A 16,297-nucleotide genomic window follows, 5' to 3' on the forward strand; every position below is an offset into this window, starting at 1 on the left:
TTTTTATTGCTTAAGCAGAGAAATATGTTGAATTTAAAGTTCTTGAAAAAAATCAAACCATTCAGGTCGTAGCTACAAAAAAAAAAAAAAGGTTTTTGCTTTATTAAGCAAGAATATCAGACTGACCTACAATATTACAGCTACACCCACTCTTAGATGCCTTTAAAGGATAGAAGAGCCAAAAAATGCATGAAAATTGCTGTTCTTACATGTTAAGTGTAATACTTGCAGGTACTGATATTTAGAGATGATTTTTTTTTTTAAAACCCATTTTCTAAAATGTCAGTTGTGCAGTTTGTGCTGACCTGAAGAATTTCAAAATCACAAAATACCTACAAGCAGACATACGAGAAGTTGGGACATTCAGCCCAAGAAGAATGAGAGGGATCGATTTCTGAAAACTAACCCCTTTTATTACATTTCTCCACAGTGTTGAGTGAATTAGACACATATCCATTTTCCTTTCAAAGTCATTTATATCCTTATCAGAATCAATATTTTATACTCTAGAAACTGGAAATATTTCTGTGAAAATAATCTGACATGCATTTCTAGGTTTAAAAAATACAAAAATTTTGCCCATTTGTATCTTTGTTTAAGAATTATAAATTCCCATAGTAGAGATAAAGAAAATTTAAAAGTTACAGTATAACTTGAGAATTTATGGCTCTTACAGACATGAATAGGTAAAAATTTTTTATTATTTAAATCTAGAAATGCATGTCAGATTATTTTCACAAAAATATTTCCAGTTTCTGAACTGGGTATATATGTTTAGCTCTTCAGGAAAAAAAACACAGAGGAGGAATTCCTCCAAAATTTCTTCAATGTGAATGTGCAGTTAATGTGCAATTTACTTCATGTCATACTTCCCCTACCTTTCTCAAGTTCTCACTCTTTATGCTTCTCCAATTTTTTATTATGATAGCCATTTGGACACATAAAAATGAACACATCCAGTAGCACCAAAAAATATGGGTAATAGTTGGTCATATGCCTATATAGGGGTGGAAAGGTGTGATACCTTTCCTCACCCATCCCAAGGGTCATAGTTAATGCTGAACAACAAAAGAGAGATTAACAAAAGAAAATCATAACATTTATTTAATCAAAGTTTTACATGACATGGTAGACTTCAGAAATGAAGACCCAAAGACCTAAAGAAAATTTCTCATTTTTATGTTTAGATTTGGTGAAATATGGACACCCATATAAAAACGTGATTTAGACAAAAGGGTATAAGCTAATGGTAATATACTGAGTGGGGAAACCCAGCATAGCTTGTCTGTTCATACTCTTCCTAGCCTCTCTCTATTTCAGTCTTTCCTCCCAGGTATAGAGCAGGACTCCTTTTGGCATAAGAATCTTCAAGGGAGAAGGGAGAAAGGAGAGAATGCCTTTTCTAGGGTTTTGTTTTTGCTTGTTTGTTGTTTCTTTGTTTTTGGCTTCTTTTGTGAGGGAGAGGAGTTCTTTTTATGACTTGCTTCAAGGGAGAAAGAGGGGTGAAAGAAGGGCAGGATAAGATCAGAGAGATGTCACCTGAGGCCCTTCCGATAGTCTTCATTTCAAAGTACTCAGCATGCCAAGGCGCCATATTTTGGAATATCATGTTCTGAGCCCCAATACCAGAATCTGAGAGGAGTTTATACAAACTGTAATACCAGTGGGGTTAGATTTAAAAATCCAATTAGTATCATGCTCTTATTCATACCCTGCCTACATTAACTCTAAATGTCTTATGTGGTAAGTTAAATTATTGTTCCCTTAAATATCTAGCTTTATTATTGTTTATTTACGTGCAGTACTTTACCATGCTTTATACCTCCTCTAACTTAATTAAGGAAATAACAAATGAGAGTCTACACATGGTTTCCCAGTAAATATAGTTTAGGTTTTGCAATTGAAACTCAATATAAGTATTAATTCTCAGACTACAAAAGTAACAGTTCAGCTTCTAATCTAAAATGTTGTGTAATTTCTCATAGCAAAATTACTGTTTAAGCTCTTATATTTGCTAAATTAAATCTTGAAAATTAAAATCCTATTTCTCTTATAGATCAAAGAGAATTATTTGTGACTGGATGATTAATTGTGGTTATTGCACTTATAGTACACAAGAAACTGCCTGAAGCTTTAACTAATATTCCCCCCTAAATTTATTGATTCGTTATTTACTTGTCTTGGCTACCAAACAATTAAATTTCAATCATTTTACAGCTGCCTTAAAGCTATTTTTCTCTAGTAAAGTATATATGGACTACTTGGCCAGAAAGAGCTTTTAAAAGTTTCAGAATATTCTTCATAAAGGTATGGAAGAAAATGAGAGAAGGGAAAGAAATATACTTCAAAGGCTTCATCTTGATCTTTGTAGCAAGAAAATAACTGAGGGTTTCACAAAGAATGAACTTAATTGGCATCCAACCATTTTAATACACTTTTGTATTAGCCTGACCCTATCTGTACACATTGATTGGAATACTGTACTGTATGTTCTTTACAAATGGCTCAGAATAAATGACCCTGCTGTGCAACAGCCATTACAAGACAATTTAACTAGTGATTATAGGTCTTCGGTTGTTGAAAGAAAAAAGGAAGATTATCCAGAACTAATAAGGTGGCAATGACATTGGCAGATGAAGATTAATAACAATAATTAAAGAAAAAGAAAAAATAAATGCAAGGGAATTGTCAAATCTTCCTCTTCCATGACTTAATATTGATTTAGGACAACAAAATAATTTCTCAGACCATTGCTGCAGAAAATATTACAATCAAATACAAATATATTTATTTGTATAAGTATCTGAAATTTACATCACAACGAGTTGGGCAACTAAGAAGGTAAATCATGTTAGAAAGTGGCAGTGAATAATTAAAAATTGGAGAACAGATATATTTTTATTCAAGATGGAAATCATTCAAAAACAAGCCAAAGTAAATGTCCCTAGATTAAATAAATATCTGTGAAACTGAAAACCCTGAAAATTGTATACTTTGGAAAAAAAATGCTGGGCCTCAATAACTACTCCAGGCTTTAGCCTCTTAAATCAATAAAACATCATCAGGGATAATGTAATGGTTTTATAGGAGCCTTGTGTAGTGAGTGTTCCTAGAGCTGACCTGTCCTCACTCTAATTCCTAAAAAACAAAACAAAACAAAACAAAAAAACTATCATGATGACTCTAAGGAAAGCTGAGGGGTACAGATGCTACTGGGCCAAGTATCAATAGTGTAAATTAAACATCACATTTAGTCTGGGTTTTCATGGAGGGGCACTTTGTGGCTACAAGGGAAAATTGCTTTGCTTTGTATATAAACATATTATTCATCTTTTCTCTCTTACAAGTTTGTGATTGTGTGTGTTGAATGGGCTTATTAATGGATAAAAATGAGTCTGTAAGGACTAAAAGATGTGATACCTTCCCTCATCCATCACAAGGGTCTTGGCTGACACTCTTTTAATAAAAACAGGTTAACAAGAGAAAAGTCCAACAGGTTTATTTAATTGGAGTTTTATGTGATGTGGGAATCTTCATAAATAAAAACCAAAAGACTCAAGGGAAAACTGTCCATTTTTATACTTAGATTCAGTGAAGAGTAGACAGCCATGCAGAAATGTGATTGGACAAAAAGTGAATGATCGCATGGTAATAGACTCAGTGGGGAAACCCAGCTAGGCCTGTCTGTTTACAGTCTTTTTGGCTTCTCTGTGTGGCATTTCTGTGTGTCCAGGTATAGGCATGACCCCTTCTGGAACTTATGACCTACTATAAGACAAAATAGGTCAGAGAATTTCTTTATGGCCAGCTCCTAGACAGAAATTTGGAGGAAGGTTAGAGTGATAACTTCAGTTTTTATGGCTGGCTTTGGGAAAAGGAGATTCGAGTTTCTATGACCCACCTTGGTGAAGGGGAATTCTGATTTCCATGACTCACTTTGGGGGACAACGAGGGGCAAGAGAGAGGAGGGCAAGAGAAGGTCAAAGAGACCTTGGTTCTGAGGCTGCTTCTGAGGCCTTCCGATGTCCTTTAGTTCAAAGCACTCTGCATGCTAAAGACTCATATTTTGGAGTGCTGCTTTCTGAACCACAACAGGTTTAATATTAAAAAGGGTCAGGAAATTTTCCCTCAGATTGCCTAGTTGATTTCAGGGAAGTAAGCTACAAGATACTAACATGAAACTTTGGCCATACTGTTATGTTTAATGCAATATGACCACATCCATTTATGAGAACCATATACCACCATATTGTGGTATAACATGTGAGCCTTCCCTCTGTCCTCAGAGCCACTGACCTGCTGACCTCTGTCATAAACCTTAATGCCATTCTCACATTGAATGATTTAAGTCACAAGTTTCTAGATAAGTTGTTCCAAACTGTCCACCATCTGAGAAAGCTCCAATGCACCCTCATTAATACTAGAGGTTCACGGGGGTAGAACACATGCCCCATTCTGAAAAGAGGTCAAAGTTTCTGCCAGTGGTTTAATTAAAAAAAAAAATCCTCTAGGTGATCATAATGTGTGCCTCCAGGTGAGTAGCCATCCCCCACACCATGCTTGAAAATGATGGGTTTGGGATAGTGACCCTGTAGTAGTTGCTAAGATCTTAAGCTTTAAAAATGATAATACAGATTCAGGTCTTCCCTATCTCAAGGTAGAAACCTGGTAATCATCTCTGCTACCTTCTCTCTCCTTAAGATGCTACCTCTAATTTATCATCAAGTATTTCTAACTCTACTTCTGAAATATATTTGGAATCTTTCCACTTTTCTTTTTCTCCATTACCATAAGACAAGGCCAAGCTCCAGCATCTTTTCCCTGAACCACTGAAATATCCTACTAACCATTCCCCTCATTTCCACTGTTGCTCTTGTCCAAGCCATTTTCTATATAGCAACCAGAGTGATCAATTTAAAACATAAATGAACTCATATCACCACCCTGCATGGACTCTTTCAATGATTTCACAATACACTGAGGTGGAGCAGGGATGGGGGCAAAATTCATCACCTTTATTACAATTCACTACGCTAATTGCCTGGCCATGCCTTTCTTCAGTTTTTCAAAATTTCACTGGCACTTTCCTTTTTCTTCTGTGTAAAATTCTCCTCAACTTTTGTGCTTGCTGATGCTACTCTTCTTCAGGTCACATTTTAAAATAATCACTAAGATGACTTCCAATGTAAATTATTCATATAAACTTCTGTGATATTTTTGTGGCAATATGGACTTTTATTTCATAGTACTAATTGATTTTGTAATTACATTCTACAGGGATTATTTATCACTTGCCTTCCCGTGAGTAAGTTTCTGAGAACAAGGACACCCTTTGCTAGCTCTCCACTTTGTACTCAGAATGTAGTATAGTGCCAAATCTGTGTTATATAGTCAATAAATGGTAAAAGAATGAATAAATATATAATGGCTCTTCTGAGGTGTTAACATGGCTAAACTGCAGTCCCAATTACTTAGAAAAAGCACAAGTCTAAGTGTTACTGTGAAAATATTTTATATATGCAATTTAAGCTCTAATACGTTGACCTTAAGTAAGAATATTATCCTGTATAATCCAGTCGTAAGTCCTTAAAAGCAGGGTTGTGGTTTTCCCCAGAGGGAGAAGAAATAGCTGCCACTGGTTCTACTTCCATGGTTGAACCCTGACTGACAGAGAAAGAGTGGATACCATCTGTGCCACTTTACTACATATGTGATGTTTGGGCAAGTAATTTGTTCACTTTGTGTAAAATATGTAAAATGCAAAATAATGATGCCTAATTCATAGACTTGTTAAGATTTAAAATGTAATGGTTGCCACAGGCTTACCATATAGCAGGGGTGGGGAAACTCTAGCTTTCCTGCCACGTGTGGCCTTCTAGGTCCTTAAGTGTGGCCTTTTGACTGAATCCAAATTTTATAGAACAAATCCTTTTATTTTTATCAATATACTTCTGTTTGTCTTTTATATTTTTATTTTATTTTTCACATGAATGTATTTAAAATACCAAAGAATAAAATAAGTTTCAATGAAATAATCCTCTCAGATTGACCAGCACAATTAGAACATTAGTAAGCCGTAAGGGCTAAATTGACAGCTGCTATGCTCATGATTTAGTTCTAACTTCCCCCACCTAGCTGGCACCACTACCATATTAGGTTAGTTGGTGAGATTTTATGGAGTTCACCAAGAGTTTATGGGGGTTGAGTACACCAGTGTGTTATCAGCTTTTGACAACAATGGTGCACTGTGTTTCTGTTTGAAGTGGAATTTGTGAGTAGTTGCACAGCTCAACAGTGTTTTTTTAATTCTGTCTTCTTAACAGCATATCATGTCAAAGAAGACCAAGAGAACACTGAAGGAAGAAAACAGATTTTTGAATGAGGATTGGGAATTGCAGTATTATCTTGTTTCCACTAAAGGTAAGTTGATTTGCTTGTTTTGTGATACTGCCATATCAACATTTAAGAAATTCAATACTCATTAGCATTATAACACTCATAAGGACCACAATAAATATTTTAAATTAGAGGGAGAGGCAGGGAAGGTTGTATTGTAGAAATTAAAAGATGAAAAGCAAAAGCAAAGACAATTCTTTCAAGTAGCGATAAGACCTGGAAATAATGCAACTGAAGCAATTTATAAAGTAGCTTACATACTCAGGAAAAAAGGGAAGCCACTCAGTGATGTAGCAATTGTGAAAGAATGCATTGTCAAAGTCATAGGATGCTTAGACCCTGATAACTTTTCAAAGTAGAAACAGCCTCTTTCAAGGAGAACCATAACTGATCAGCAGCATGAATTAGCCTTCAACAAAACAACTTCACGCAATACTTCAAAAGGAAAATATATATTATTCAATCACTTTGGATGAATCAACTGATACTACTGACTTGGCTCAGGTTTTATACTTCATTCAGGTCATAAAAGATTTCCTTTGCTACAAGGAGTTACTCACTGTAGGCAACTTGGGAACAGAACTCAGGGAATAGATATATTCAACAACTTTCAAGATAAATGTTGTGAAGTTGGACTGAATTTGGTAAATTCAGTGACTATATATACAAATGGTACACCTTCCATGACAGGAAAATATGAAGAGTTTACTGCACAGATAAAAAAAAGTATTAACACATCTAGATGTTCTCATTTCTTTTCATTGTATCTTGTATCAGCAAAATCTCTATGCTAAAGCTACTATTTTAAGTAACACTTTGCAACAAGTTATAAATATTGTTAACTATATTCATGCAAATGCAACATGGCATCATCAGTTTTGTAACATGTTAAAGTTGAAGGATGAGGTATTCAGTGTGGATTTGTCCTATCATTCTAAAGTGTGTTGGCTATCACAGGGACAGGTTTTAGCCAAAATTTTATCTCTGTGAGAACAGATAATTAAATTTTATGAAGAAGAGAATCAGCAGTGTGATTTATTAAAAGAAGATTTCTATAGGAATGCAGCATTTCTGTATGATATCATGTTAAATCAAAATGACTTGAATATCTCTTTGCAAAGTAAAACAAAGTCTATATACAATATGTGACAAAAAAAATATGGAAGCATTTCAAAAAAACTATCTTTTTGCAAAACACTTGTTCAAAAGGAAATTTCTGATGAATACCCTCCCATCAGGGAAAGTCATTGATGAGCAGGATGACATATGCAAATCATCTGAAGAATACTCAGCTGTTATAGACCTATTAATTACAGAATACAATGAAATGTTCACTGACTTTGAGAATCATGACATCACACTCAAATTAGCATTTCAGCCTCACTTAGTTGGTATCACCAAAGCACCTAAAGAACTACAGATGGATTTGATTGAGCTCTCAGTGGATGACATTTTAAAATCTTTGTTTGATGTTAAGAAAGATCCAATTGAAATATGGAAAAATATAGTAGAATATCCATGCCTTTGACAAAATGCCTGAAAAATGCTTTCTTGCTTTTCAACCACTTATTGTGGCAAATCTATATTCTCCTACTTAACCCAAATCAAAATGTCCTTAAGGTCACAAATGACTGATACCCATCTAGGATCAACTGAAACTGTGGACCTCCATGGTGTAACCACGTATTCAAATACTTTCCAACAAAAATCAGACATAACAAAGTCATTAAAAGGTTAGTTAACTTTAAAATGAACAAATAGTTTACATTTTTTGAAATTATTAAGTACATGGCACTTAGATTTTTATAAAGTAATGTACATTTTTAAGTATAGCTATTTGAAATTTCTTGAATGAGGCTTTATTTGATTAAAGCTAAATTCATGTGGCCTCCCAATATGAAAAGGCTCCCCACCCATGTTATATACAATTGGCCCTTGAATAATGCCAGGGTTAGGAGCACCAACCCCCACACAGTCAAAAATCAACATATAACTTTGACTTCCCCAAAAACTTAACTGCTAATAGCCTACTGTTGACCAGAAGCCTTATGGGTAACTGATCAACACATATTTTGTATGTTACATGTATTACATTCTGTATTCTCACAATAAAGCAAGTTAGAAAGAAAATGTTATTAAGAAAACCATAAGAGAAAATATTTTTATGATTCATTAAGTTGAAAAGGGTCATCATAAAGGTTTTCATCCTCCTTATCTTCACATTGAGTAGAAGGAAGACGGTGTCTCAGGGGTGGCAGAGAAGGAAGAAAATCTCTGTGTATAAATGGACAAGCACTGTTCAATCCTAAAAATTGGGGTTGGTTTGCCTGGTGAGTAACAAATGACTCTGCTCAAGAACACGAGTTTTGATCAGTAGAAGTTTTATCACTTGCAATAAGTAAGGCGAGCACCTGAAGTATTCTCCAGAGCAGTGTCCCCCTGAGGGAAAGGGGTAAAGAGATTTTATGGGGCAACAGAGAAAGATGACACATCTGTCATCACATTCAGGGGAGGGATTCCAGTGGTGCCGGCATAATGGGTCATCATACTAGTACACAGGTCACATGTTATAGTAATGAAGCTAAAGCTCTTCTCAAGGTGGAGACTTTAGCATGGTAATAAGGAAAGTTCACTCGAGTTCATCGATAAGCTGCCAGGGTCTGTCAAATGCTAGTTTTAGCCACCTGGGTGACCACAGGTCTCACAGAGTTCTGAAAAATAGGCTGTAAAACAAGAAGCTGCAAAAACAGGCAGATTGCTAATGGTTCAAACTGATTGAATTCCTATAGTCCTGGAGACCTTCCCTTCCTGTTTACAATCCCACGTTGTTCAAGGGTCAACTGTAGCTCAATAAATATATACTGTTATTTTGACATACTTCTAAAATAAGCATTGATTAAAATAAATTGACCATTTTCTTATTAAATCTATGCTATATCATTAAAAATATTTTTTCACTTTGCTCCAGGTTTCTGATTCAATGAAAATGAAAACAACACAACATTTAAATAAAGGAAATTGCAAACTCAAGAAATAGTAGACATTGAAGAATAGTTTCTCCTCCTTGATTCTCTTGTCTGGGATATATATCTCTATATATTTATCTACATCTATATCTATTTATCTGTCATCTATCTTTATACCTATATATGTATCTTAAATATAAAAATTTGTATGTAGTGCTCATTCACATTATGCTTAATTTACACTCACATCAAGTTCTATTAATACCTGAAGATATTCGATTTAAGTTGGATCAAATTGGATTCTGAATTGATTTTTTTTAAACAATAAACTTAAAAAAATATTTTAACTTTTTGCAGAGTTAGTGGTAGAAGTGAAAATGAAGACGTGATCAGTTGGCATTTGTCAGGGGTTAACAATCAGCAATTTTGTTCAAATCCAGAGTGAACTGATATAGAATGTGCTTGTTTTTCCAACTAGACTATTTTTTAAGGCTCTTGCAAAAAATAAAATTTAAATTAATTTAGTTGATTGTTTACCTTTTATATATCAAGATTAAAAATCACTAAGAAATTCTAAGCCTTAATCTAACAATGTTCCTTCACCACAGAACTAAATACAAATGTCTTTTACTTTCAATTAAAAGATATAGCAAAAAGCCAATATGATGTTTCTGAAACGACTTTTTTTATTTTTTTGCTGTCTTTAGCTATGGCAAAAAACAAAAGATTTACATTTTACTAGAGAATTTTTAATTGATTACCAACACTATCGTCACATCAGAAGACTGAAAAAATGATCTCCTTAACCAAACTTTAGTCAGGCTCTTCTAAATCTTCTTCTAGGCCCCACTCCTACCATCCTTGACAGGCCTAAAAATCCCAGTTTTAGGACAGTTTTGTGCTAAATCATCTAGACGCAATTCCCCACCCTTGATATCTAATCCAGTTGGCCTGCCTTCATCAAGAATCCTATTAGGCCAGATTAGCAAGAATCTTCCCTATCCTTGATGTTTCCTTTGTTTCCTAGTTTTCCACTGACTACCCAGCCTGCTCCTTGGCTATAAATCCCTACGTGTTCTGATATCAGACTTCAGGTCCTTGGTCCGAGTCAATAGAAATTGACCTGAGATCAGAAAGATTTAGGCAGGCAAGGCTTTATTTTGGGCTTTTGCTTGAACAAAAGGGAGGCAGTATTGGTTAAAGAACAATCAGACAGGCTCTCCAAACAAAAGGGAGGGGAAATTTTACGGGTTGCAAAGGAGGAAGCAGGTTTCAGCTTGGAAGTCATCACATGTAGAGGTGGGGACCTGTTGGCTGTGCACTTGGTGGTCATGCTTTTTCATGCATCACATGCATCATTAGCATTTTAATCTCTACCCATGGGCATAACTTTTAGCATTAAAATGAGATTATAATGAGGGAAAAGGTCAATATGATAGTCTATTCTGGCTTGAGGTGGTTAGATCCAGATAGGGCTGGTTTCTTTGCAGCCAGATTCCTTATCAGCTGGTGTCAGCATCTTGTTTCAGTGGTCCTGGAAAACATTACTTAAGAGACAGACAGTCTGTCCATCTCCTTATATAGGAATAGGCAGAATTCCAGCAATTAGGAGGTCATTCATTTTTTGCTCTTTTATAGTTAATTAGGCTGAATCATGCTGCCTGATGTTGCCTCCCTTTGTCAGAAGTGAGGCCCAAGTCCTGTTCCTGTGTTGTCTCAGTTCTTTTCTGTATTCAGAGTTGAGCCTGATCTCTCTCTCCTATAGCAGTCTTGACACCTATCACAATAAGGTGAATAAAGTCCTGAATAAAGTCTTCCTTACTATTTTAACAAATGTCAGAATATTTTTTACTTTAACAAGACTCTAAAGATGAATTAAAAAGCAAGGAAGGGCCGGGCGTGGTGGCTCACGCCTGTAATCCTAGCACTCTGGGAGGCCGAGGTGGGCGGATCGTTTGAGCTCAGGAGTTCGAGACCAGCCTGAGCAAGAGCGAGACCCCATCTCTACTAAAAATAGAAAGAAATTATATGGACAGCTAAAAATATATATAGAAAAAAATTAGCCGGGCATGGTGGTGCATGCCTGTAGTCCCAGCTACTCGGGAGGCTGAGACAGGAGGATCGCTTGAGCTCAGGAGTTTGAGGTTGCTGTGAGCTCGGCTGACGCCACGGCACTCACTCTAGCCTGGGCAACAGAGTGAGACTCTGTCTCAAAAAAAAAAAAAAAAAAAAAAAAAGCAAGGAAGGTTTTTTGGCCTCAGGCTTATTGTATAAATACTTGTATGTGAAGTAATTCTAATAATACAAGAGAAAAATTTCAATGAAATTATAAGTTTATTTATAAAGATCACATATAACTGAGAGGGCAATCATACAGAATTTCTACAGTCTCTCTTTTTTTTTATGATTACCTTGAAATGGAGATGACTCTCTCTATAATATTTAACATTTGAAACAAACCATCTAGTATTTTGCATTTCAAGTGAAATAACAAAGAGTATGAAAATAGCCTCAATCAACATTTTTTCAAAACAAATTCATCCTACACATAATAGTCCTGAAAGATGTTTTAATGCAAATTGACAAAATCTTATGCATTAAAAGGCTGAATTACATTTTTCCTTTCCACAGTATGTTAAAGATTTACAGGTGGAATGATTTGGGTTAGAAAGCATCTAAATTCCCTTTATACTGAAAATTCTATGAACAGAGAAAAGTTGGAAGAGTGAGTTTGGAACTGTTTCATTCATCCTACCAGTGAGTAAGATGGAAAAATTAAAATGTCCTCACAAATTCTGGATATAAAACTCTATATTTTATGCTACTTTTAATCTTAAAATTTTATACCTCAAAAAACGTCATCTCATATTATACAGTCACAACACTGTAACATTTTTAGTTTAAAAAAATTGTCTATATGATAAGCTTTTTCTTAGAGAACAATCATCTATTTTATGAAATAATTGTATCATTCAGAGATACATGACTCATGAAGGAAATTTTCTAGATGTGTTAAAAATTCAGAATAAAGAAATAAAAATGTTATTCTGAATCTGGGTACATTAAATGAGCACTTGAGAAACCAACATTTGTAACCCGAAACATATTCAGATGTTAACACCTAAGTTCACTTAAGTCTTGTCAACTAAAGAATGATGAGGTTCATAAATTTGGAAAGGAGAGCTTTATTTGTCAGAAGGGCCATCTTGCAGTCTGGGAAGCACAGACTCAGGTGGAAGCCAAGAGCAAGAACTTTGAGGGAAAAGCAAAGAGAATAGGAATTTATACTGAGTGGGGCAGCCAAATATACGTATTTAATAAGCTATAGGAGGCATTATGAATACTTATTATAGGGGAAACATGCACATGCAATTGAGTTTCCTGCTCCTTCACAGGACCAATGTTCCAAAAATGGCAGCATTACCATGATCTGAGGGTAAAGTTTTCAGCCCTCTGACTTCAGAAGGTGAAGCAGAGGACATGAAAACTCTCACTATGCTTCCTCCATAGAATGGCAAGAACCACTCCATGCTCAGTGGTCTCTCATAAGGAAGGAAAGCTGGTGAGTTATTGTGCCAAAATGGCAAAAACTGAGAAGCATTGGGCAATTGGTTGAAATCAGTAGTCTTTCCAAAGAGCTGGCTTCTGCTTAGCCCTTAGGGGAGAAAGCCTCATGGCAGTTTCAGAGGGAGCGGGTATAACAAGGAGTGTCTGACCTCCCATCCCGTCATGGCCGGGATTTCAGTTTTAAGATTTCTCTGGGGTCCTCTTGGCCAAGAGGGGTCCATTCAGTCAGTTGGTGGGCTTAGGATTTTATTTTTATTTCTCAGTCCCTTTGAAACTAAATAGTTACCAGTTACCAGACAGATAATTTAGTGGGGGAGGGGAGGGCAGAGCTAGACAAAAAAAGCATCTTTATTTTTACTAACTTATAACTGAATTTTTTTAAACTAGTAGACTTTTTTTTTAGAGCAACTTTAGGCTTAAAGACAAATTGCTCAGAAAGTGCAGTTTCCATATATATCAACTCTCCCTGTCTCAACAAACATACACAGTTACCTCTATTATTAACAGTTTGCATTAGTGTCATATATTTGTTATAATTAATGAGCCAATATTAATATATTATTATTAAATAAAGTTCATAATTTATATTAAGTTTCTCTCTTTGTGGTGTACCACACAGGTCATTTTGATTATTAAATAAAATCTTTCACCATTTAAAAACTACCCATAAAAATTGGTCATAAAGTAAAAAGTTGTTGGAAAAATAAATTCAAATAATAAGTGATAATACTTTATATAGTCACATAATATCCTCCATCTTTTCTAATACTTGTATTCTAAATTGAAAGCAGAAGTAGACAAGACAGATCCCTGACTATCTGAAACTTGGTTTTAGCTATCAAATTGAGAACTAAGTCTTTTTTTCACCAATTTCTCTGATGCTTAGATTTCATTTTTGTTAATAAGCAGAAAAATGAAGGGAGTGCCACCATTTAATAGCCACGAGTACAGAGATTTGAGACTCAATATAAAAACTATACATTTCCAATAATCAGGATTAAATAAAGATTAGATTTGATTATTCACCCCAACATGAGCATTTTATCTTTGAACATGACCACTATTTAAAAAGTTTCAAGTAGGTGTTCAACTAAACCATGAATCCATTCTAGTTGCAACAATTGGTCTATATTAATGTGCATAAATCAGTTCATGTATGGATTTATCACATAAGAGTCATCTCAAGGCAATGAAAATATTAATAGTCATATGACATCTCTGGTGACTCATTTTCTTTTCTTAAAGCAACCAATGGATTAACTATTAACAGACTACCAGTAATAAACCCATGTGAAAGCCAATGTAAAATTTAAAACTGTCATTTCTTTGTAATTAAGACAGTCAACAAATTAGAAATCCATTTGTCTGAATATGTTATCAAAGCAACTTTCACAATCACTATAATATTTTACTGGATTTGGTAATTGTCTTGGGTGTGCATGCATATAATTGTCTTGGGTGTGCTGCGAGCATGTGTGTATTAATGGCTTGTGAATATTGCTTATGTATATTTTGTGTGTGTGCATGAGTGTATCATTTGTGTTTATGTGTGTGTATTTTGAGAAAGTGTTTTGTGTCCAGGTTTTATGTTAATTTAAATTATAATCAATTTGGTTATAATTATAATAGTTGATTTTCAGAAATAAGATTTAGGGAAGAGTAGTGATGAACTTTTAATAACAGTTTAGGTCTAATATTATACTAGATCAATAAAGTGACAGCATCAAGGAGACCTGTAATATTTTCCTAAAGTCAGCCATAAAACTGGGTAGCAGGTCTGTTTTTGCACCTATGTAATTATGAAGGAACTGGAACATCTCACACTAATAATCCAAATTATACTGTACCACTTGAACCACTTAAGTCTTTTCCCTGTACAGTAAACACTAAGCATGCCTCTATCTATAGATTCTTAATGACTGGCAACCAGTTCCAGTTTCTAAATTGAAATAGCAGCAACCACACCTTTCTTCACCCATAAATGCAAAATAACATACAGACCACACATCTGGCATCAATTAACTCTGATTAAAAAATATTATAGCTGATTTGGCATTGGAGTTTTTATTCCCAACCCTTTCGTTTAACACTGTGTCACTCAGCCAATTTCATTTACATCAACCGAAACTAGCATAAAAAGGATTATGTGAACTGCAATCTAATAAAATACAATCCAAAAAATACTAAAACTTCAACCTCCTCCTTTTTTTTTTGTATTTCAGTTTTACTTGGAGTGTAGCCAAATGGAAACCATTTAGAACGTTAAGGATGTTTTGAGACATTGTTTGATAAATAGCTTATATAAATTGACTAGATCCAAAACAACTATACCACGTCTATGAACAAACACTGTGAAAAAATAATGCTTATTCCATAGCAAGATAATCAGAAGCAAATGGGAAATTATCTCAAAATGTAAGACAGCACTGTTTCGCTTTATGGCCTATTTTAACATGAACAGAATACTTAGTTTGCCAAAGGGCCTTGTTTTGAAAGAGTACTGTGAAAATGTACACACCTGTTTGGAGCTAATTGCAGCATTAACTATCTCAATTGCAAAATGGTAACAACCAAATATGTATACTCAGAAAGCTTTGAGCCGGTAGCTAGATGCACATATTTCCAAGCATTATTTAACAAGACACCTTTATAACATTAAGCCAAATATTCTTTTTAAACAAGCAGCCAAAGTATAAAATAAAACTTTTGGAGATTCATTTAAAATAGATTTTTCTTTTCTATTTAAAAGTTCTCTTAAAAAAAAAGAATCTAGCTAATCTGTAATCTGTAAGTATATTTTATTATACATATGTGATATTTATTTATACCTACGCTCGTGCACAAGAGAGAAAGTGCCTGCATTAGAACTCTTGTCTACGCACAATTTTCAGAGTTACACATACACACACAAAAAAGCCTATAAATCTGTCCTGAATACTTTATGACAGGATTTCTTTTTATGTGGTTATAAATGTTCCCTAATAATCTATCATGACTTTATCAAAAGACTTTTGAAAAATTAAACAAAATTATATCCTCCAATCCTTCTTTCAGAATTATGTTACAAATTTGGGGTTTCCTGGAAGCAAGGAGAACAGATAAAAAATCAAGAATTCTGGATTTTAATTCTGGATCTAGAACTCTATCACATGTCATTCTCATCACAAGTCAAATCGGAATTAATGTATAATTTAGAAGAAACTTCACCAATACACATCCTGAACACAGGCACTTGTATAGAATTAAGAAGCAAAGGCCTACCGTGGGCAGAACTACAAGTTCAGAAGTGATCTCTCCATCCTCCCAACAAATCTCCCATTTTCATCTGGGTCACTGAAGTCAGTCAATCTGGAAATCTGGGTAACATT

The sequence above is a fragment of the Eulemur rufifrons genome, chromosome 4 (assembly GCF_041146395.1).
Source record: "Eulemur rufifrons isolate Redbay chromosome 4, OSU_ERuf_1, whole genome shotgun sequence".
NCBI lineage: Eukaryota > Metazoa > Chordata > Mammalia > Primates > Lemuridae > Eulemur > Eulemur rufifrons.